This window comes from Bombina bombina, chromosome 10 (genome assembly GCF_027579735.1).
Source record: "Bombina bombina isolate aBomBom1 chromosome 10, aBomBom1.pri, whole genome shotgun sequence".
NCBI lineage: Eukaryota > Metazoa > Chordata > Amphibia > Anura > Bombinatoridae > Bombina > Bombina bombina.
In genome coordinates this window covers 85,960,848-85,984,563 of record NC_069508.1, presented here as the reverse complement: position 1 = coordinate 85,984,563, position 23,716 = coordinate 85,960,848, and positions in this window count along the sequence as shown.

Here is a 23,716-nt window from a genome sequence, read left to right as displayed (position 1 = left end):
AATACACTTCAGCAGGTAAAGTGGATCATTGGGAACAAATTAAAGGTGAGAACATTTTTGAGTAAACTGTCCCTTTAACCTCAGGAACGTACATGTACCAGTGGAGGCTGGCAAGGTTTGGCCCAGGTGACAAGTACAGTTCAGTAGCCCAGGTACATCTATGACACCCCCACCCCTCTGAAATTATATATTTAACAGTTAAAAATACAAAGGAAGTGAAACACCAAGGAAATCATGAATAGGGATGTTAAATACAGAATTTTTATGATAACTTTATCTAAAATAAGCATGTGTGAGTGTATATATATATATATATACACACACACACACACACACAAAGACACAAATAGAAATTATATATATATATATATATATATATATATATATATATATATACACACTATATATACTGTATATAAAAGCATTACACATTCAAAAAATGTATGATTTATGGCCCTAATAAAATATTATAATTAATACCAAAGTGCTGTTAATAATGGTTAGCAACTTAGCATAATTTCCTTAAATTCTTTATATTATTTTACACACATTTCTTCAAATGTATTAGTAATTGAGCTTGAAGTGTAAATTGGACATTACAGAGTTTTCTAGAGGTTATCTCTGCCCAATTGACCTTAACATAGATGGGTGCTGCAAAGACTTGATTTAAAACCAGGCTAAAAGAAGAGCAATGCAGTGCCAATATTTTTTTGTTGTTATTTGGCCCCTTATTAATAATTAAATGAAAAGTAATTCAATGAAGTGAAATATTTATTCAAATAACTACATTACAGAGTCTTGTAAAATGTTACTTATATAATAAGTTCCCCTGTGCCTAACTTATTTCAGCATTATAGAATAAAATGTGTACTGACATAGCCCCCCTGCCTCCCTTACCTTCTCAGTTTTCTGACTGTAAATTATCCCTGTCACTGTTCGTGTCTGTGCTGTCTCAAGTGCCGGTAGCACCGTACTTGGAGGCTAAGGGGAGGCCAAACCAGTGAAGAGAAAAGTATTTTACTTTGTAGACTGATAGATTAAAGACATGTTCGGCTGTAAAAACCTCCCTGGATGAGTACACAACAACACCCACCAGCTCCTATTTCCCCAATGATTGCTGCCTAGCAGGCCCCTGTTAGTAGCGTGCTCTCTGCTCTTGTAATAAAAGAAAACAGTGTCCCAGCCTGTGAGCTAGCCTGTGAGCTGCAAGCAGCTTTTTTAGTATGGCTCTAGGGGGACCCACACCCAAGCTGTATTTTTTAATTAGTGACATCACGTCAGTCACCGTTGTGTATCTTTGGCAAAAATATAGCCGGGTAGCTCATTTTATACAAACAAAGTTTGACAAATTGACACAAATCAATCTCATTATTTTGGCTTTTTTTGCATTTTCTCAGTCTCCGACAGGACTCACAGCAGTCACCATGCCCCGGCCCCCCCTCAGTCTGCTCTGACTCGCCTGAGCTCAGCCTCTCAGCTTAGCCTGCCCTTACCGGATGCCTAGGAGGACCGGGACGTCTCTGCTCTCTCTCCGTTCTCCTCCACAGACCACCACAGTCCTGAATCCTGACTGACTCACTCAGTCACTGGCTCTGTCGAGCTACAAAAGAAGACGCCAGGAAGGACCCTCAGAGAACCCAGACCACAGTCCACGACGACAACGACTCCTCACTCCTGTCTCCTACTGACTAGGCTGCACTGCACGTGCAGTCATGAGACAATTGTTGAGATACACGTGCGTGCAGCCAGTCAGGAGGGAAGAGGAGCCGGAGGGAGAGATTAGTGCGCGCCAAAATATGCAGTTCCGGCCCGGGCAGACTGGACTTCAAAAAATAAAGTTTTGCAAATTAATACAAGGGCCTGTGTGTTATTTATAATTATAAATAGTATTTATTAATATAATATTAGTAAATCAGACGAAAGTCCATAATAAGGTTGGGGGCAAAAAAAAAAAAATACAAAAAAAAAACAAAAAACGTCCACCTGCCTTGGGCCCCCTTTGTGTGGGAGACCTGCTGGGCCCGGTCGCAATGGCGACCGTCGCATCACTGTTAGTTACGCCCCTGTATATGTGTGAGTGTGAGAATGAAATAATAAAGTAATATATGGTGTAAAATACACACACAACATTATATACTGTATATACGTGTGTGTGAGAATGAAATAATAAAGTAATATATGGTGTAAAACTGCTGAAACTGGCCTAATTACCTCATGAAATACACATGCAACATAATTATATATACACTAGGCGATAAGCCTGCCCAGAGGGCAGCCTATGTTTAAAAACTACAACTCCCCAAGCTGAAGTTACAAAAAATAAACAAAATAAAAATACAGAAAAAAATAAACAAAGATACCCAAAATAAAAAAAATAATCCTATACTAATACCCCTATAAAAATAAAAAATCCCCCCCAAAATTGTCAGGAACCAAGTCTCCAGATTAAAAAGAAAAAGAAAAGGTCTGGGAGGCATTCTGCTAAGAGGGGCTGTGTGGGGATTTGAACCTGTGGCTCTGTGGTTGCTATTTCTGTTTGCTTACATGTTGAGCCACAGCCAGTTCTAGCAATAGCATGGATCTTAAAAGATCTGATAAATAACTATTTGCCTTACTTGTTGTTACACCTGTGCAACACACAGGTGTTCTCAATTCTGGAATTAATCAGAACCAACCCTGTGCAAAACCTCCCTATTTAAGGATGGCTTTTAGTCTGCATTTTTGTCTTCACATTGGATCTGTTTTGTCAAGTCAGAACCTGTTTCCTGTACTTCTTTGGAGAAAGATTTCCTTTGCACCTGTTTACAAAGTATTACCAGGAGAAAGCCTTTACCTTTAAACCTGTTACCAATCTACAAGTTTGTTTCCTGCTTTATGCAATTCCTGCACTTGGCCATTGCCAGGAGAAAGATTTCCTTTGCACCTGTTTACAAGGTATTACCAGGAGAAAGCCTTTACCTTTAAACCTGTTACCAATCTTCAAGTTTGTTTCCTGCTTTGTAATCCTGCACTCAGCAATTACCAGGAGAAAGACTTTACCTTTAAACCTGCTACCTGTTTACAAGTTGTTTTCTGCCTTGTGCAAATCTTACATTTCAGTTATTACCAGGAGAAAGACTTTCCTTTTTGAATCTGCATCTCTGCTTACTTTGTTTGTTTATTTTCACTCCAGCTGTATGTGGTCTTAACATACCTGAGTAGCATATTTAAATATTCTGCAAGTATTTGCTTAAACAAAGTATTTTGTTGTTTAAATAAATTTGTTTTCATTTTCAATCAGTATGGCTTCTACTAATCTTCCTTTAAAGCAACTGTTCCAGACAATGAGGCTCTCACATGATATCCTGAGACAGAACATGACAGAATGTGAAGACCATAAAAGAGAGCCCTCTGGGATTATTGCTGTATTGGATTCAGTGTTAAAGTTTATTAAGGACATACTCATTAACTTTATGGAGCTGGTGGAAATGTTATCTCTCCCAACCGAAACCTTGTCTAAAGTTACCTCCCAAACAAGGAAAGGTTTTAAAGAACCCTTAACAGAAGAGGAGAAAATTCGGCGAAGACAACTTAACCTCTGTTTCTATTGTGGGGGACCTGGTCACCGCATCACAGGGTGTCCAGTAAGACCTCCTAGAGGATCAAGTCAAGATACAGCCAAGTTGAAAATGAACTCTGATGTTAAGGGAACAAATTATACTTCCACTAGCAAACTGTATGATACCCCTGGAGATGACCCAGCTATGGAGAATACATCTATTCTACAAACAACCGTTTCTAACACACTTCAAGAAATGGTACCTGATTTGAAACAGATGGTCATTGGGAGTACAACTCCAACTACATCCATTACCCATACCACTGCGTCTGTTTCTGCATCAACCACATTGGGGAACTCTGCAAAAATACCTCCTGGAAATCCTGCACATTACCTTGTTTCTGCCCTGGCTGGAGATCCAGCTAACAAAAGTCACTCATCAGACATAAAAGTGACAAACCTTCCAGCTGAATCAGACTCTGCCAATTCTAAAGATCCACACCTCCTTGTACCACCTTCACCCAGCTACTCATTGACTGAGAAAGAATTGGATGAGATGGTTGAATTGGATATAAATGACACAGAAAATGAATTCCTGGACTCTGAAGGAGAGGTCATACCTTACCCGGAGGTACTCTACCCATCAGGCAGATATGACCCAGATAACGAATTCCTTGACTCTGAAGGAGAGGTCTTTTCCTACCCGGAGGTACCCTGCCCATCAGCCAGTCCATTGCAAGCTGCTGGGTATAATCAGGAACCTCTAAATCAAAACTGTCTTGGTTTTTCAGCTCTTGTTATGCCTACAGGGATATCTTCTAAGGGTCCCCAATCTCAGGCAGCTGTTCCAAGCAAAGAATCCATTCCGTCTGATTGTATTAGGACTTCAAATGGAACACTTGTTAGTAAATCCCACCTTCAGATGTTTGAACAGGCTTTGAGCGCCCAGAGTGCGCTCTTTGGAGGGGGCATCTGTCAGGAACCAAGTCTCCAGATTAAAAAGAAAAAGAAAAGGTCTGGGAGGCATTCTGCTAAGAGGGGCTGTGTGGGGATTTGAACCTGTGGCTCTGTGGTTGCTATTTCTGTTTGCTTACATGTTGAGCCACAGCCAGTTCTAGCAATAGCATGGATCTTAAAAGATCTGATAAATAACTATTTGCCTTACTTGTTGTTACACCTGTGCAACACACAGGTGTTCTCAATTCTGGAATTAATCAGAACCAACCCTGTGCAAAACCTCCCTATTTAAGGATGGCTTTTAGTCTGCATTTTTGTCTTCACATTGGATCTGTTTTGTCAAGTCAGAACCTGTTTCCTGTACTTCTTTGGAGAAAGATTTCCTTTGCACCTGTTTACAAAGTATTACCAGGAGAAAGCCTTTACCTTTAAACCTGTTACCAATCTACAAGTTTGTTTCCTGCTTTATGCAATTCCTGCACTTGGCCATTGCCAGGAGAAAGATTTCCTTTGCACCTGTTTACAAGGTATTACCAGGAGAAAGCCTTTACCTTTAAACCTGTTACCAATCTTCAAGTTTGTTTCCTGCTTTGTGCAAATCCTGCACTCAGCAATTACCAGGAGAAAGACTTTACCTTTAAACCTGCTACCTGTTTACAAGTTGTTTTCTGCCTTGTGCAAATCTTACATTTCAGTTATTACCAGGAGAAAGACTTTCCTTTTTGAATCTGCATCTCTGCTTACTTTGTTTGTTTATTTTCACTCCAGCTGTATGTGGTCTTAACATACCTGAGTAGCATATTTAAATATTCTGCAAGTATTTGCTTAAACAAAGTATTTTGTTGTTTAAATAAATTTGTTTTCATTTTCAATCAGTATGGCTTCTACTAATCTTCCTTTAAAGCAACTGTTCCAGACAATGAGGCTCTCACATGATATCCTGAGACAGAACATGACAAAAATAGAAACACCCCCTAATCTAATACTAAACTACCAATAGCCCTTAAAAGGGCCTTTTGCAGGGCATTGCCCTAAGTTAAACAACTCTTTTACCTCTAAAAATACTAAATCCCCCCTAACAGTAAAACCCCCCACCCACCAAACCCCCAAAATACAAAAACTAACACTAAAAAACTAAACTACCCATTCTGCCTAAAGGGGGATTTTGTATGGGCATTGCCCTTAAAAGGGCATTCAGCTCTTTTACTGCCCTTAAAAGGGCAATCAGCTCTTTTTCAAGCCCAAAAAAACCCTAATCTAAAAAAAACCCCCAAGAATTAAAATAGAAAAACCTAAGCCCCAAATAGGTACTCACTGTTCCTGAAGTCCGGCGGAGAAGGTCTTCTTCCAGATGGATCCATCATCTTCTATCTTCATCCAGAGGGAAGGCACCGTGGAACTGTGTTCCCAATGCCTGGATCCACGGCGGAGGTCATCTGCGGCATGGAGGCTCCACTTCATTCGATGTCCATCATAGACTGAAGATTGAATGCAAGGTACCGCAATCAATTTGGGGTTCCTTGCATTCCTATTGGCTGAAATTTTAAATCAGCCAATAGGATTAGAGCTACTGAAAATAAGCCAATAAGATTTCATTAGCTCTCATCCTATTGGCGGATTTAAAAAATATCAGCCAATAGGAATGCAAGATACCCCAATAAATATGGGGTACCTTGCATTCAATCTTCAGTGTGCAGCGGGCTATCGCATAAAGAGGAGCCTCCACGCTGCCGAGGAGCGCCGCCGCAGAGGAGCGCCACATCTGGGAAGACCTCTCCGTGCCACCTTCGCTGTGGATGAAGATAGAAGATAATGGACCTGGCTGGAAGAAGACCTTTTCCGCTGAACTTTAGGAACCCTGAGTACCTATTTGGGGCTTAGTGTTAGGTATTTTTTTTTTTTAAAAAAGATTAGGGATTTGGGCGCTGTAAAAGAGCTGAATGTCATTTTAAGGGCAATGCCCATACAAATGCCCCATTAGGGGCAATGGGTAGTTTAGGTTTTTTTAGTGTTAGTTTTTTTATTTTGGGGGGTTTAGTGGGTGGGGGGGTTTACTGTTAGGAGGGACTTGGTTTATTTTTAATGTCAAAGAGCTGATTTATTTAGGGCAATGCACTATAAAAAGCCCTTTTAAGGGCTATTTGTAGTTTATTCTTAAATTAGGGGGTGTTTTTATTTTGGGGGGCTTTTTAATTTTCATAGGGAATAGGTTTCATTTTTTATTTTGGATAATGGGGGGTAGTTATCAACGTGTCAACTTTCCTGCCTTCGCCGGTTCAATACGCCCGCCTAAGCTCGCCTACCTTCGCCGCCGCGGACCTGAAAAAATTCGCCTAAGTTATCAATAAATCTGTCAAAAAGCCGCGCACCAAGTACGGGGCGATGAGCAGCGGACTGTGATAGTTATCACTCATCCGATCTCGCTGCTCTTCGGCTTTTTGACAGCTTTATTGCTAGCCTGTCACTAAGCACCCACACTAAACTACACTATTCTACCCCCTATACCGGCGCCCCCGGAGCCCCCCGCAACTCAATAAAGTTACTAACCCCTAAACCGCCGCTCCTAGACCCCGCCACAACTCTTATAAATGTATTAACCCCTAAACCGCCGCTCCCGTACACCGCTGCAACCTACATTATACCTAGTAACCCCTATCCTGCCCCCCCTATACCGCCGCCCTCTATAATAAAGTTATTAACCCCTATCCTGCTGATCCCACACCTCGCAGCAACTAAATAAATAGTTTAACCCCTAAACCGCCGCTCCCGGACCCCGCCGCAACCTATATTAAATTTATTAACCCCTAATCTGCCCCCCCTACACCGTCGCCACCTATAATACATTTATTAACCCCTATCCTGCCCCCCACTACACCGCCGCCGCTGTAATAAATTTATTAACCCCTAAACCTAAGTCTAACACTAAACCTAACACCCCCCTAACTTAAATATTAATTAAATAAATCTAAATAATATTTCTATTATTAAATAAATTAATCCTATTTAAAACTAAATATTTACCTTTAAAATAAACCCTAATATAGCTACAATATAAATAATAATTATATTGTAGCTATCTTAGGATTTATTTTTATTTTATAGGTAACTTTCAATTTATTTTAACTAGGTACAATAGCTATTAAATAGTTAATAACTATTTAATAGCTACCTAGCTAAAATAATGAGAAATGTACCTGTAAAATAAAAACTAACCTAAGTTACAATTACACCTAACACTACACTATCATTAAATAAATTAATCCTATTTAAAACTAAATACTTACCTGTAAAATAAACCCTAAGATAGCTAAAATGTAATTAATAATTACATTGTAGCTATTTTAGGATTTATATTTATTTTACAGGTAACTTTGTATTTATTTTAGCTAGTTAGAATAGTTATTAAATACTTATTAACTATTTAATAACTACCTAGCTAAAAGAAATACAAAATAACCTGTAAAATAAATCCTAACCTAAGTTACAATTAAACCTAACACTACACTATCATTAAATTAATGAAATAAATTAACTACAAATAACTACAATTAAATACAATTACATAAACTAACTAAAGTACAAAAAATAAAAAAAGCTGTTACAAAAAATAAAAAAAATAAGTTACAAACATTTAAATAATATTACAACAATTTTAAGCTAATTACACCTAATCTAAGCCCCCTAATAAAATAACAAAGCCCCCCAAAATAAAAAAATTCCCTACCCTATTCTACATTAAAAAAGTTCAAAGCTCTTTTACCTTACCAGCCCTTAAAAGGGCCTTTTGTGGGGCATGCCCCAAAGAAAACTGCTCTTTTGCCTGTAAAAGAAAAATACAAACCCCCCCCAACATTAAAACCCACCACCCACATACCCCTAATCTAACCCAAACCCCCCTTAAAATAACCTAACACTAATCCCCTGAAGATCATCCTACCTTGAGTCGTCTTCACTCAGCCGAGCCACCGATGGAACTGAAGAGGAGTTCCGGAGCGGCAGAAGTGATCCTCCAAGCGGCGCTGAAGAAGTCTTCCATCCAATGAAGTGATCCTCCAGGCGGCGCTGAAGAAGTCTTCCATCCGGGCGATGTCATCTTCCAAGCGGCGCTGAAGAAGTCTTCTATCCGGGCGATGTCATCTTCCAAGCGGGGTCTTCAATCTTCTTTCTTCAGGATCCATCTTCATCCCGCCGACGCGGAACATCCTTCTTTCCCGACGGACTACCGATCCTTTAAGGGACGCCATCATAGGGACGGATAGAAGACTTCTTCAGCGCCGCTTGGAAGATGACATCGCCCGGATGGAAGACTTCTTCAGCGCCGCCTGGAGGATCATTTCTATCGGATGGAAGACTTCTTCAGCGCCGCTTGGAGGATCACTTCTGCCGCTCCGGATCTCCTCTTCAGTTCCATCGGTGGCTCGGCTGAGTGAAGACGACTCAAGGTAGGATGATCTTCAGGGGATTAGTGTTAGGTTATTTTAAGGGGGGTTTGGGTTAGATTAGGGGTATGTGGGTGGTGGGTTTTAATGTTGGGGGGGTTGTATTTTTCTTTTACAGGCAAAAGAGCAGTTTTATTTGGGGCATGCCCCACAAAAGGCCCTTTTAAGGGCTGGTAAGGTAAAAGAGCTTTGAACTTTTTTAATGTAGAATAGGGTAGGGCATTTTTTTATTTTGGGGGGCTTTGTTATTTTATTAGGGGGCTTAGATTAGGTGTAATTAGCTTAAAATTGTTGTAATATTTTTTAAATGTTTGTAACCTATTTTTTTATTTTTTGTAACTTAGCTTTTTTTATTTTTTTGTACTTTAGTTAGTTTATGTAATTGTATTTAATTGTAGTTATTTGTATTTAATTAATTTAATTAATTTAATGATAGTGTCGTGTTAGGTTTAATTGTAACTTAGGTTAGGATTTATTTTACAGGTAATTTTGTATTTCTTTTAGCTAGGTAGTTATTAAATAGTTAATAACTATTTAATAACTATTCTAACTAGCTAAAATAAATACAAAGTTCCCTGTAAAATAAAAATAAATCCTAAGATAGCTACAATATAATTATTATTTATATTGTAGCTATATTAGGGTTTATTTTAAAGGTAAGTATTTAGTTTTAAATAGGATTAATTTAGTTAATAATAGAAATATTATTTAGATTTATTTCATTAATATTTAAGTTAGGTGGGTGTTAGGGTTAGTGTTAGACTTAGGTTTAGGGGTTAATAAATTTATTACAGTGGCGGCGGTGTAGTGGGGGGCAGGATAGGGGTTAATAAATGTATTATAGGTGGCGACGGTGTAGGGGGGGCAGATTAGGGGTTAATAAATTTAATATAGGTTGCGGCAGGGTCCGGGAGCTGCGGATTAGGGGTTAAACTATTTATTTAGTTGCGGCGAGGTGCAGGATCAGCAGGATAGGGGTTAATAACTTTATTATAGAGGGCGGCGGTATGGGGGGGCAGGATAGGGGTTACTAGGTATAATGTAGGTTGCGGCGGTGTCCGGGAGCGGCGGTTTAGGGGTTAATACATTTATTATAGTTGCGGCGGGGTCAGGGAGTGGCGGTTTAGGGGTTAATAACTTTATTTAGTTGCGGCGGTGTATGGGGGGCAGATTAGGGGTGTTTAGACACGGGGTACATGTTAGGGTGTTAGGTGTAGACAGCTCCCATAGGAATCAATGGGTTGTCGGGCAGCAGCGAACATGAACTTTCGCTATGGTCAGACTCCCATTGATTCCTATGGGATCCGCCGCCTCCATGGCGGCGGATTGAAAACCAGGTACGCTGGGCCGGAAAAGTGCCAAGCGTACCTGCTAGTCATTTGATAACTAGCAAAAGTATTCAGATTGTGCCGCACTTGTGTGCGGAACATCTGGAGTGACGTAAGAATCGATCTGTGTCGGACTGAGTCCGGCGGATCGAAGCTTACGTCACAAAATTCTACTTTTGCCGGTCTCTAGCCTTTGATAACTAAGGCGAATCAGCCTCGCCACAAATACGCTGCGGAATTCCAGCGTATTTGAGGTTGACGGCTTGATAACTACCCCCCAATGTGGTTTATTATTTTTTGTAGTGTTAGACTTTTTTATTTTCTGTAATTTTAGATTAGTTTAAACTTAGTTTTCTTTATTTTTAAAGTAATGTTAGGTTTTTATTTTTATTGTAATTTAGGATTATTTTAATTTATGTAATTTAGTTTAGGGGGTGTTAGGTTAGGGAGCTTAGTGATTAGTTATTTGCGTTATGGGGTTTGGTGGTTCAGGGGTTAATAGATTTATTATGTTAATTGCGATGTGGATTAATGGCAGTTTAGGGGTTAATAGATGTATAAGGCTAATTAGTGATGTGGGTTAATGGCGGTTTAGGGGTTAATATATGTATTAGGTAGTTTGCGATGTTGGGGATGGCGGATTTAGGGGTTAATAATTTTATTAGGTAATTTTTTTTTAATACTTATTGCGGGCGTTTTTTTTTTTTTTAATGCTTATTGCAGGCGGTTATTTTTTTTTTTAATGCTTATTGCAGGCGGTTAGTTTCTTTTTTTAATACTTATTGCAGGCAGTTAGATTTTTTTTAATACTTATTGCGGGCGGTTAGGTTTTTTTTTAAATACTTATTGCGGGTGGTTAGGTTTTAGTAATGTTCTGTTTCCCTGCGCTGCATCCAGGTTGATTCCAAAAATAGCTGGGTGGTGAAAGAATCCACCTTTGCTGCATCCAGGTGAATTCCTTTGGCTGTGCGCACAGTTAACATTCTTTTGGCTGCCTCACGCTGCCAACATTCCTTTTGAGGATGCGTGCGCAACTGGCGACACCGACGGACGCGTTACAAACGCGATTATAGTATAGATGTGTGTGTGTATGTGTATATATACGTTGTATACAAAAGTTTAGGCACCCCTGACAATTTCCATGATTTTCATTTATAAATAATTGGGTGTTTGGATCAGCAATTTCATTTTGATCTATCAAATAACTGAATGACACAGTAATATTTCAGTAGTTAAATGAGGTTTATTGGATTAACAGAAAATGTGCAATATGCATCAATACGAAATTAGACAGGTGCATAAATTTGGGCACCCCAACAGAAATATTGCATCAATATTTAGTAGAGCCTCTTTTAGCAGAAATAACAGCCTCTAGACGCTTCCTATAGCCTGTAATGAGTGTCTGGATTCTGGATGAAGGTATTTTGGACCATTCCTCCTTGCAAAACATCTCCAGTTCAGTTAGATTTGATGGTTGCCAAGCATGGACAGCCCGCTTCAAATCACCCCACAGATTTTCAATGATATTCAAATCTGGGGACTGGGATGGCCATTCCAGAACATTGTACTTGTTCATCTGCATAAATGCCAGAGTAGATTTTAAACAGTGTTTTGGGTCATTGTCTTGTTGAAATATCCAGCTCCGGCGACTGATTCCTCAACATTATTCTCAAGTATCTGCTGATATTGAGTGGAATCCATGCGACCCTCAACTTTAACAAGATCCCCAGTACCGGCACTGGCCACACAGCCCCACAGCATGATGGAACATCCACCAAATTTTACTGTGGCTAGCAAATGTTTGTCTTGGAACGCTGTGTTTATTTGCCGCCATGCATAGCGCCCCTTGTTATGACCAAATAACTCAATCTTTGTTTCATCAGTCCAAAGCACCTTCTTCCAAAATAAAGCTGGCTTGTCCAAATGTGCAGTGGCATACCTCAAGCGACTCTGTTTGTAGCCTGTGTGCAGAAAAGGCTTCTTCCTCATCACTCTCCCATACCCAGAATTGTTGAACGATGCACAGTGATACCATCTGCAGCAAGATGATGTTGTAGGTCTTTGGAGGTGGTCTGTGGGCTGTTTTTGACCGTTCTCACCATCCTTTGCCTTTGCCTCTCCGATATTTTACTTCTGGCCTTAACAAGATCTGTGCCTGTGGTCTTCCATTTCCTCACTATGTTCCTCACAGTGGACACTGACAGCTTAAATCTCTGCAATAGCTTTTTGTAGCCTTCCCCTAAACCATAATGTTGAACAATCTTTGTTTTCAGGTCATTTTAGAGTTGTTTTGAGGACCCCATGTTGCCCCTCTTCCGAGGAGAGTCAAAGAGAACAACAACTTGCAATTGGCCACCTTAAATACCTTTTCTCATGATTGGATGCACCTGTCTATGAAGTTCAAGGCTTAATAGGCTCACCAAACCAATTATGTGTTCCAATTAATCAGTGCTAGATAGTTACAGGTATTCAAATCAACAAAATGACAAGGGTGCCCAAATTTATGCACCTGTCTAATTTCATTTTGATGCATATTGCAAATGTTCTGTTAATCCAAAAAACCTCATTTCACTACTGAAATATTACTGTGTCCTTCAGTTATTTGATAGATCAAAATGAAATTGCTGATCCAAACAACCAATTATTTTTGTTTTGTTGTCAGGGGTGCCTTAACTTTTGTATACGACTATATATATATATATATATATATATATATATATGTAAGAATTCTATATTATTAAAGGCCAAGTAGGTTTGTCCAATGCAGTCATGCACAGTAGAGACTGCGTGAGGACAAACATACCTGGCCTTAACCGCAGGCAAGAGATAGCTTCAGGAAGCTCCAGCACTCTCAGCTGTTAAGTTACAACCAGAGAGCTGGAGCTCCTGAAGCTGCAGGCATCTGCTGCATATGAAGCCGGAGCGCGATCGGTGCTCCGCCTCCATATGAGGACAGATGCCTTATCGTTACAGACGGTGACACTGTGTGTGTCACCGTCTGTAACGATCTTCTGCTGGTGCCAGCAAGAGATGTGGTCGGGTGGTGGGTGGGCCGCTCAGCAGCGGAGGGGGGAAGGGAAGGAGAGGGTGTGGGAGGGCCCTACGCCACAGAAATGATTTGTTTATAGGAACAGAGAGGAATGGGGCAGCTACACTACAGAAAAGGGGTTTGGGTGTGGGTACAAAATGGCAATCGCGGGAGGGAGGGGAGGTGGTGGGACCACCACACTACAGCAAAAAAAAAAAAAAAAAAAAAAGGGGTTTAGATGGCAGCAATAGTTAGAGGGGGGAGGGTTAGAGAGCTGTTTGAGGGGGGATCAGGGAGGTTGGAGGGTAGGGGAATCCTACACTGCAGAAAAATAAAAATATAGAGGGATAGAGATAGAGGGATAAGGATAGATGGATATATATAGAGGCATAGGGATAGAGGGATAGAGATAGAGGGATAGAGGGATAGGAATAGAGGAATAGAGTTAGAGGGATAGAGATAGAAGGATAGAGACAGAGGGATAGATGAATATAGGGATATAAGGATAGGTATATTTCTTTCCTTAAACATTTTGTCCCGTGTACATGGGCTTTACCTCTAGTAAATATAATAAATACTCCTGCCCTCCAAAATCTATCAGTGGTTTCTCTAATCCCTGTTGTTGTACACTCACTGGCCCATTCAACAAGCTGTCCCATTGTTCACAGACTGTATACTATGTCATCTATACAATGTCACTATCTAAAAAATGCATGAAGGTATTTGCTCACCCCAAACCTAGCAAAGAGGGAAACATTCTGGAAGAAGAAAACATGGAGGTGCCAAAGTACCATCAAAACAAAAATGATACAAATATAGCAAGTGGCAACTCACAAACAAATGGCACCAAATGGTGCTAATAGGGCAGGCTGGCACTTCACAGTTGTCTAGCTAACTGTATACAGGCAAGCAGCTTCAGAGGTCAAATCCAAAATGACCACAGTGTGTTCCTATATAGCGAAAAATAAAGGAACCACCATAACCCAGCACAGTTTGACTTAATTTGGTGCAATGTTATAGGTCACACTTACATTATACTTACACTTATATTATACTGATCTCAGGTGGTGCACAGGTTACACTCCAATCCACAGATGATGTAAGAACAACGTCCAGAATACAGCAAGTGTATGTATAAAATAAAAACAATCTTTAATAAAAAGCAACGCGTTTCTCAGCCTACACAGGGCTGTTTCCTCAGGCTATTATAAAAACATCTAAAATACACTTGCTATTTAAAAGGCCATGGGAGCTCTAATTGGTAGAATGTTAATTAGTGACATCTGTATACAATAGCCTAATTCAATCAGGCTACCATGGTTAAACTATAGCCTAATTCAGTCAGGCTACCATGGTGAAACATGACATAGGGAAATGTGACATAGAAGTCATGAGTTCTTCCAAGGAATGCTGCTTAAATATTCATTATTTACATGTATTTATCACAAACCATTTGCACATAAGGGGGTATATTTATGAAAGTGCGAGCGGACATGATACGATGGAGCGTATCATGTCTGCTGCACATAGATAAATGCTGACATTTATCATTGCACAAGCAGTTCACCTGAACTGCTTGTGCAATACCAGCCCCTGCATATTCGCGGCCAATCGGCCCCTAGCAGGGGGTGTCAATCAACACAATCGTGTTCGCTCGGGTTGATTTATGTTCGTGGCATCAGAGCAGGCGGACAAGTTATGGAGCAGCGGTCTTTAGACCGCTGCTTCATAACTTCTGTTTCCAGCGAGCCTCGGAGCTTGATAAATCAGCAAAATAGAGTGGAATAGTTTGCTGTTTGATTAAAGCATTCCTATCCCTTCATAAAAAAACCTTTACATATTACATCAAATCTCAGGAGCTGTTGTAAATTAAATGAATTTCAGGTAGATTACGAGTTTTGCGTAACAGCTTTTAACGCTGAAAAAATGGCAGTAACGCACTATTACGAGTCGTGTCGGTATAGCTATACCGCAAGCATTTTAGCCTGTAACGCAACATCCATTCTGCACTAAAAAAAATGACTTTTGAGTGTGGGATTTTCATAATGCCGGATATACAGGTTGTGCGGTCCGGCTAAAAATCTTGCGTTACAGCCTATACCTACACAATCCATACCGCCATCTGAGAGCAGTAGTTATGGATTTTGTGTCACAAAAATGTTTCACAAAACTCATAACTAAAATTTTACAAAGTACACTAACACCCATAAACTACCTATTAACCCCTAAACCGCCACCCTCCCGAATCGCAAACACTATATTAAATTTATTAACCCCTAGTTTTTCGGTGCTGGACTGTCATTGGGCAGGATCAGACTGATATGCTACAGGATATTGTTTCTCTGTGAAAAGGCATAGTGTGCAAAAAGAGACTGCACCCTGAGTGGCACTGGCCTTGTGGACAAGCACATAAGTTTTTCTAGCTATTGTTCTGTCTCAGTGAGTGCATCTCTCTATTTTCTTGATTTTATGTAAATTACTCTTAGGTTTACCTAAGAGTAAAAGGGGGAAACCAGATATGGACTCCTTGCACACATGCCCTAGAGATATGCAACTGCACCTCACTGACGAGGCCCAAGAGAGGCCGAAATGTACATCTGGGGTTTGTTGTTTGTCTTGTTCAGAGAAGAATTGCCTGGTATTTCGGTGCTGGACTGTCATTGGGCAGGATCAGACTTATATGCTACAGGATATTTTTTCTCTGTGAAAAGTCATAGTGTGCAAAAGAGACTGCACCCTGAGTGGCACTGACCTTGTGGACAAGCACGGAAGTTTTTCTAGCCATTGTTCTGTCTTAGGTCTCCCTAAGAGTAAAAGGGGGAAACCAGATATGGACTCCTTGCACACATGCCCTAGAGATATGCAACTGCACCTCACTGACGAGGCCCACAATAGGCCGAAATGATTGTCTGAGGTCGCTTCTCGGGCTTTTGGCTGGGATGAAGTGCAGTTTTCTGTGCTTGGCCTTGGTTGAAATATTTGCTGCCTGGAGACCTGTTCTTTCGGGGTTTGGGATCCTGCTGCTATTGGGGGGTGGCTACTCCTTAGGTGTAGAGCAACTGGGTAGTAGGACCGTCCCCTTGGTCTTGTGGCATCGTCCCTGGACTTAAGCCACATGCTGCTTTTGGGGGGGGCACTGTGAAATCCAGCCTAAAGAGGCAATAGGACAATTATGGCTACCAACGTGCCAAACGTTCCTCATACACTTCGGGTGTTGATTTTTGAGGACTTCTGAGAGAAGATTGGTTTGGCTCATGTCCAGCAGGTTGTTTTGGAGGGTGTTTTGAAGATGCCAAGAGCAAGTTTGCATTGTGTTCAGTCTTTCCCTTCAAGAGGGATTTTTGATGTGGCTTTCACCGATGAGCATCATTTACAGACCTGCTATAAACGGACTATTGATATGGCTGCTGCTCCAGAGTTGGTGGGCATGAGATTTGTTGTCTGTGTGCAGAGGGAGAGAAGAATCCCGGTGACAGTACATATGTACAACCCTTGGGTCACTGATGTGTAAATTTGTCTGTTTCTTTGTCGCTACTTTGATGATGTTCAAGGAGGTAGCAAGCTAAAGAATCAATTTGGGACTTTCGATGGAAAGCACAGGTTCTGGGTGCAGTTTGTGCCAGATGAATTAGGTATTGGTGGAAAGAAACCCCCTCCACAGACTTTTGCCATTGGTGGAAATAGAGGCTTCTATACTATGATGACATGCCTCTGTTTTGCCGTAGTTGCAACCTGTTTGGTCACATTGCTGAAAATTGCCCAGGTACCAGATGTCGAAATTGCGGTGAGGAGGATCATCTTGTTGCCCACTGTAGTAAACGCCGGACCTGTGTGGTTCTTCAAGTCATCTGTGCAGGATGTGTCCTTTGATGATGTTGCAGGGGCTTGATAGAGTTAAGCCTTCCTACGCTGATGTTGCAAAAAAAAACATCTTCAGTTGTGGTTGAGCTATCTGTGAATGATGAGGAGGTCTCTGATGAAGCATTGAACTCTATATTACCTCTTTTGTGTAAGAAAACTGCAGTTGGGGTTCCTGTCGGAGAGGTGTCTGATGCTCCTGTGGTGGTTCCTGTGGCTGAGAAGGTGGAGGAAGCCCAATCTAATCTTCAGGAGGTGGATCTTGCTACATCTAATGTGATAGCTGCTTCCGATGTTCTTGAAGCCCTGTTAGCCAATTCTGTGGATGATACTGTTGCTGTTCCTGGGACAGAGAATATTTCCTTCACTGAGTCATCTTGTGATCCTGCTCCTGATGCTGTTCTTGGTGAAGGGGAGAACATTGATTGGTCTGCTGTTGTGTCCTCTGGTTCTGAGGAGGATATGGACACTGCAGGGAAAAAATCTGCTCCCAAGCGGAAAAAAGGTGTGGATTCTGATGGATGGGAGAGTCCTGATTTGGATCTTCCATTAGTTAAGAGTGCAGATCCAGATACTGCAAGTGATGCTGACTCTTTAATTTCAGAGTTTCCTTCTGTCTCTACTAAAGACGTTCCCTCTGACTCAAGCCAGTGTATTGGTGACTTTTCTGATGCCTCTTCTGTTGGTTATCTAGATAAAAGATGTGAACCAACTTGCTGAAGTTACTGGTTATGAGGCTGGCAAGGGGGAGCCTAGGAGGTCGGAACATCACAGAGGCAGTTTTAAAGGATCTCCTTTGAGTCCTAAGAAAAAGAAAGGAAAGAAGAAGTCCTGATGTTAATTCTTTTTTTGTTTTTCTTTAATTTATTTTTGTGATGTTTCTGACCATTTCTTCCCTTAATGTCAGGTGTATGAAAACGATAGCAAGGAGAGCTGCAATTTTTAAGTTATTATTATTATTATCGGTTATTTGTAGAGCGCCAACAGATTCTGCAGTGCTATAAACAAAGGGGGAGTACAACAAAACAATTATAGGGATCAAATGGGTAGAGGGCCCTGCCAAGCGTTGCACTGTTGTAGTCAGCTCTTAAGAAGGTGATCTACAAACAGCTGGACTCTTAGGCTTACATGCTAAGGGGGTTCAGGGGATAGCAATGGAGGAGTGGAACTGGTATAAAGTAAGGTTAGCATAGGTTGTATGCATCCCTGAACAGTAGAGTCTTTAGGGAGTGCTTGAAGCTTTCAAAACTAGGGGAGAGTCTTGTGGGGCAAGGCAGAGAGTTCCACAAGATGGGAGCCAGTCTGGAGAAGTCCTGTAAATGGGAGTGCGATGAGGTAACCAGAGAGGAGGAGAGTAGGAGGTCATGAGCAGAGCGAAGGGGATGGGAGGGAGAGTATCTGGAGACAAGGTCTAAGATATAGGGGGAGCAGTGCAGTTGAGGGCTTTGTATGTCAGAGTGAGAATTTTGTGTTTGATCCTAGAGGCAAGAGGCAGCCAGTGAAGGGATTGGCAGAGAGGAGTAGCAGATGAAGAGCGACATGTAAGGAAGATGAGTCTGGCAGAGGCATTCATTATGGATTGTAAAGGAGCTAGGCGGCAGGTGGGGAGACCAGAGAGGACAGAGTTACAGTAATCGAGGCGGGAAAAAATGAGAGAGGGGATTGTGTAAGGAAGTGTCTAATTTTAGAGATTTTTAAGGTGGAAGTGGCAGGCTTTTGCCAAGTACTGAATGTGAGGAGTGAAAGAAAGATCTGAGTCAAAAGTGACCCCAAGACATCGGGCATGCGGGGTAGGGGTAATGATGGAGTTGTGGACAGTTATAGAGAGATTGGGGGTGGAGATTTTTGAAGGAGGGGGGAAAATGAGGAGCTCAGTTTTGGAGAGATTTAGCTTGAGGTAGTGAGAGGACATCCAGGAAGAGATGTGAGAAAGACAGTTAGTGACACAGGTTAGCAAGGAAGGAGATAGGTCTGGTGCAGAGAAGTAGATTTGGGTGTCGTCAGCATACAAATGATATTGGAAACTGTGGGAATTTATTAGGGAACCTAGTGATGACGTGTAGATTGAGTAGAGAAAGGGGACAGAGGACAGAGCCTTGCAGTACTCCGACAGAAAGTGGTGACGGGGCAGAGGAGGCCCCAGAGAAGGTTACACTAAAGGTATGGTTTGACAGGTAGGAAGAGAGCCACGAAAGGGCTGTGTTACAGATGCCGAAGGATTGGAGGGTTTGGAGCAAAAGAGGATGGTCAACAGTGTCAAAGGCCAAAGGCTGCGGACAGATCAAGGAGGATAAGCAGAGAGAAGTGGCCTTTTGATTTTGCTGTAAGTAGGTCGTTGGTAACCTTAACAATAGCTGTCTCTGTGGAGTGATGGGGATGAAATCCAGATTGAAGTGGGTCAAGAAGGGAGTTTAACGTAAGGAAATAGGATAGGTGTGCATATACTAGTTTTGAAGTCTTGGAGGCGGGAGTGGGATGTAGAGATAACAGGAGTGTAGAGACGTAGGTCAGAGGTTGATCGAAGAGGATGGGATGGGGAGTATTTCACGATGAGAGAGGAAATATAGTTGGGAGTTGGACTGTTGAGTGCTTTGTAGGTTAGGGCTAATACTTTAAATTGTATTCTGGAGTGTATGGGGAGCCAGTGTAGAGACTGGCAGAGCGGAGCAGCTGATGTAGATCGTCGACTTAGGTGGATGAGTCTAGCAGAAGCATTCATAATAGATTGGAGGGAGGAGAGACGGTGTTTTGGATGTAGATTGCAATAATCAATGCGTGACAGGATGAGGGAATGAATAAGTATTTTTGTAGTTTTTTGAGTAAGGAAGGGATGAATTCTGGAAATGTTGCGTAGGTGTGAACGGCAGGATTTGGTAAGCGTTTGTATATGTGGGTTGAATGTGAGTTCTGAGTCTAGTGTGACCCCAAGGCAGTGGATCAAGGGAAGGTTTTTTGAGGATAGGTGTGACCAGTGTATGTTTCAGTGATGAGGGAAATATACCGGTGCTGAGGAAGAGGTTGAAAATGTGTGTTAGTATAGGGGTAAGGGTAGCAGAGAGGGAGGGGAGTAGCTGTGAGAAGATAGGGTCAAGGGGACAGGTAGTGAGGTGAGAGCGCAGTATAAGTGCCGAAAATTCTTCCTCAGTAACAGGGGAGAATGAGCTAAGTTTCAGGTTATGTAGGTTGTGGTTGAGTGAGAGCATTTGAGGGGGGGAGAGAATGGAATTATGTTGAGAGCTGATTTCATTTCTGATGGAGTCAATTTTTTTATTGAAGTGGCTGGCAAAGTCTTGAGCTGACAGAGAAGTTGTATTAGGAGATGGGGGAGGACGGAGGAGAGTATTGAAAGTGGAGAACAGACGTTTTGGGTTTGAAGAAAGATTAGAGATAAGAGTAGAGAAGTAGTGTTGCTTATGGAGATTAAGGGCAGAATAGTAGAAGTTCAAGAGGAATTTGTAATGAAGAAAATTAGCTGAACTCCGAGATTTTCTCCAGTGCCGTTCAGCAGTACGGGAACATCTAAGTAGGTACCGTGTCAGAGGAGTATGCCAGGGCTGAGGATGAGTGTGTGATTTCCGAGCAATGGTAAGAGGGGCGAGATTGTCAAGGACGGATATAAGGGTGGAATTATAGTGGCAGACAGATTGTTCAGGGCAGGAAAAGGAGGAGACGGATGAGCGGAGTGGTTTGAGGGAATTAGCAAGCTGTTGCTGATCTATAGACATATGCTTCTGTGAAGTTTGGTGTGAGGAGTAGAAGGAGGGAGAGTTGTAGGAAGGGATGATATGTTGCAAGTAAGGAGATGGTGGTCAGAAAGAGGAAAGGGGAGTTTGTGAAGTTTGAGAGAGTGCATCGATAGCTGAAGATCAGGTCAAGAGAGTGACCATCTTTGTGAGTGGGAGAATCAGTCCATTGTGACAGACCGAAAGAGGAAGTGAGTTGCAGAAGTTGTTTTGCAGATGAGGCAGTGGGATTGTCAAGGGGGATGTTGAAGTCACCAAGAATGAGGGCAGGGGTGTCTGAGGAAAGGAAATAAGGTAGCCAGGCAGCCAAGTGATCTAGAAATTGAGTTGAGGAGCCAGGGGGTCGGTATATGACTGCAACATGTACAGAGAGAGGAGAGAATAAGCAAATCATGTGGGTTTTGAATGAGGGAAATGTGAGGGAAGAGATGGGATGTATTTTTTGAAAGGTGCAACGAGAGGAAAGTAAAATACCTACACCACATCCTTCTATTACCAGACCTAGGAGTGTGGCTGAAGTGGAGACCCCCATGTGACAGAGCAGCAGTGGATGCTTTGTCTAGGGGAGAAAGCCAGGTTTCTGTTAGGGCCAGAAGGTTGAGGGAGCGGGAGATGAAGAGGTCATGTATAGAAGTGAGCTTGTTGTAAACAGAGCAAGAGTTCCAGAGTGCGCAAGTGAAAGGGGTAGTGGCTTTAGATGCAAGAGGAATGTGAGTAAACTTTGCAGAGTTTTGTTTTCTGAGATGGATGTGCACGGCTTGGCAGTGGTTGTGGACCAGGATTAGGGGAGATGTCACCAGCAGTAAGTAAAAGAGGGAGAGTGACATGAGATGAGATACAGATTTGCCGTAGTGATACTGCTTTTGAGATGAGCTGCAGGGGGGAGAGAGAGTGTTTACGAATAGGTAAAGTTCATGATTGCAAAAGTAAGGTGAGTTTAAGAGAGATGGGCTAATGAACATTGCAGGTGGAGAGGGAGAAGGAATAATTGAATAATGTAGTTTGTTATAGAGACAAGAGGTAGCAAAAAGGATTATGAATATATTGAGCATTTTTACAAAATTGGGATCCAGTTAAACACATAAGACACAGAATTACAGTAGCAATTGCATAAGAAAACAAAAAGGTATATGAAACATAATATTACAGAAGTACTTGCCTTGTGTCTTGCCCCTTGTCCAATCCTTGTTCAATCCTTGTATAATTCTAATGTTAATGTCTCACTTATAAAATGTTCACTTTGAAAATGTGAACATATGTTGTTATAGCGATGCACAGGCCAGTGCAATGGACAGCCCAAACTAGTGTGAAATATATGCAGGCAGGGCAGTCAGCTGAGTCCACTACATTTTGTTGATTGCTAATCAAAGACAATTGGAAAGGCCAGTTGGAAAGTTAGATTCTGGTCTGGTCAGGGTGAGATGTTTAGTAAACAGACAATAACATTTGGTGGGGTTAAAACTGTGGCATAAGACAGCTATACATTTTAGAATAATAGCAAGTATTGATAAAGATTGAGCATCACATGGCAATTAACAAAACATTAGAAGTAAGCATTGGATAATAGTACAACAAATGTAGGACTAAATTAACAAACTAAAATCATTTGCTCTATGTAAATATTCACATACCAAAAATAGAGTTATGGGAGAGGGAACACCAGAGTGCAGTGAATACTTTGCAGATTGACAAGGAATATATTCATTCACATACCAAAAATAGAGTTACAGGAGAGGGAAAACCAGAGTGCAGTGAATACTTTGCAGATTGACAAGGAATATATTCATTCACATACCAAAAATAGAGTTACAGGAGAGGGAAAACCAGAGTGCAGTGAATACTTTGCAGATTGACATGGTATATATTCATTCACATACCAAAAATAGAGTTACAGGAGAGGGAAAACCAGAGTGCAGTGAATACTTTGCATATTGACAAAGAATATATTCATTCACATACTTGAAATTAGAAGAGAGAATAGGGTTAGCTTGATGTAGTGTGCATTTCTTTAGCAGATGTCAATAGGCAGCATGGTGTCTTAATAAGCAGCACTCTGGTGAGTACTGAGTGTAATTCGTGTATAATTCTAATGTTATTGCCTCACTTATAAAATGTTCACTATGAAAATTTGAACATATGTTGTTATAGCAATGCATAGGCCAGTTATTATCTGTATGTTCTGCTAATATTTTTTGTTTGCAGGAATGTGGTCTCTCTGAACATCCTAAATGTGCTGACTGGGAATATGGTCCTAAAGTATGGTCTTGTTCTTCTGATAGGAATGAGGGGGGTGGGAGTTTTGTTTAAGGGGTTTTGTTTTTCTATCCTTAATGTAGTTCATATTGTCCCAGGTCGGGTTCTTTTGGTTAGTTTTAGTTTGTGTGGGACTGTTTTCGATTGTTTAATGTATATGCTTCTCCAAATAGGGTAGAATCTTTGCTTAATTTTGAAACATTAAAGGTTTTTCTGCCAGGTCAAGAGCCAACTTTTTTATTTGGGGATTTTAATTGTATTATTAAGAATGGGGACAGAGAGGGTGGGAGTGATTGAAGGGTGGATAGCTCAGGGAAGTTTTTAGTTGATCTGCTTAAATCTTTTGGTTTGAAGGATGCCTTCGGGTCTGTTTCATTTTCAGGGGAGGGTTTTACTTTCTTTAGTGATAGTGGTGGGATAAAATCTCAAATTGATTTTTGTTTTTTATCTAAATTTCTATGTGTTGATGATTTTTCTTTAAAGCGGATGTCCTTTACGGATCATATCCTTTTGATGTGTAAGGTGAATTGTGATTTGAAGATCAAGTATGGTAAGGGTGTTTGGAAACTGAA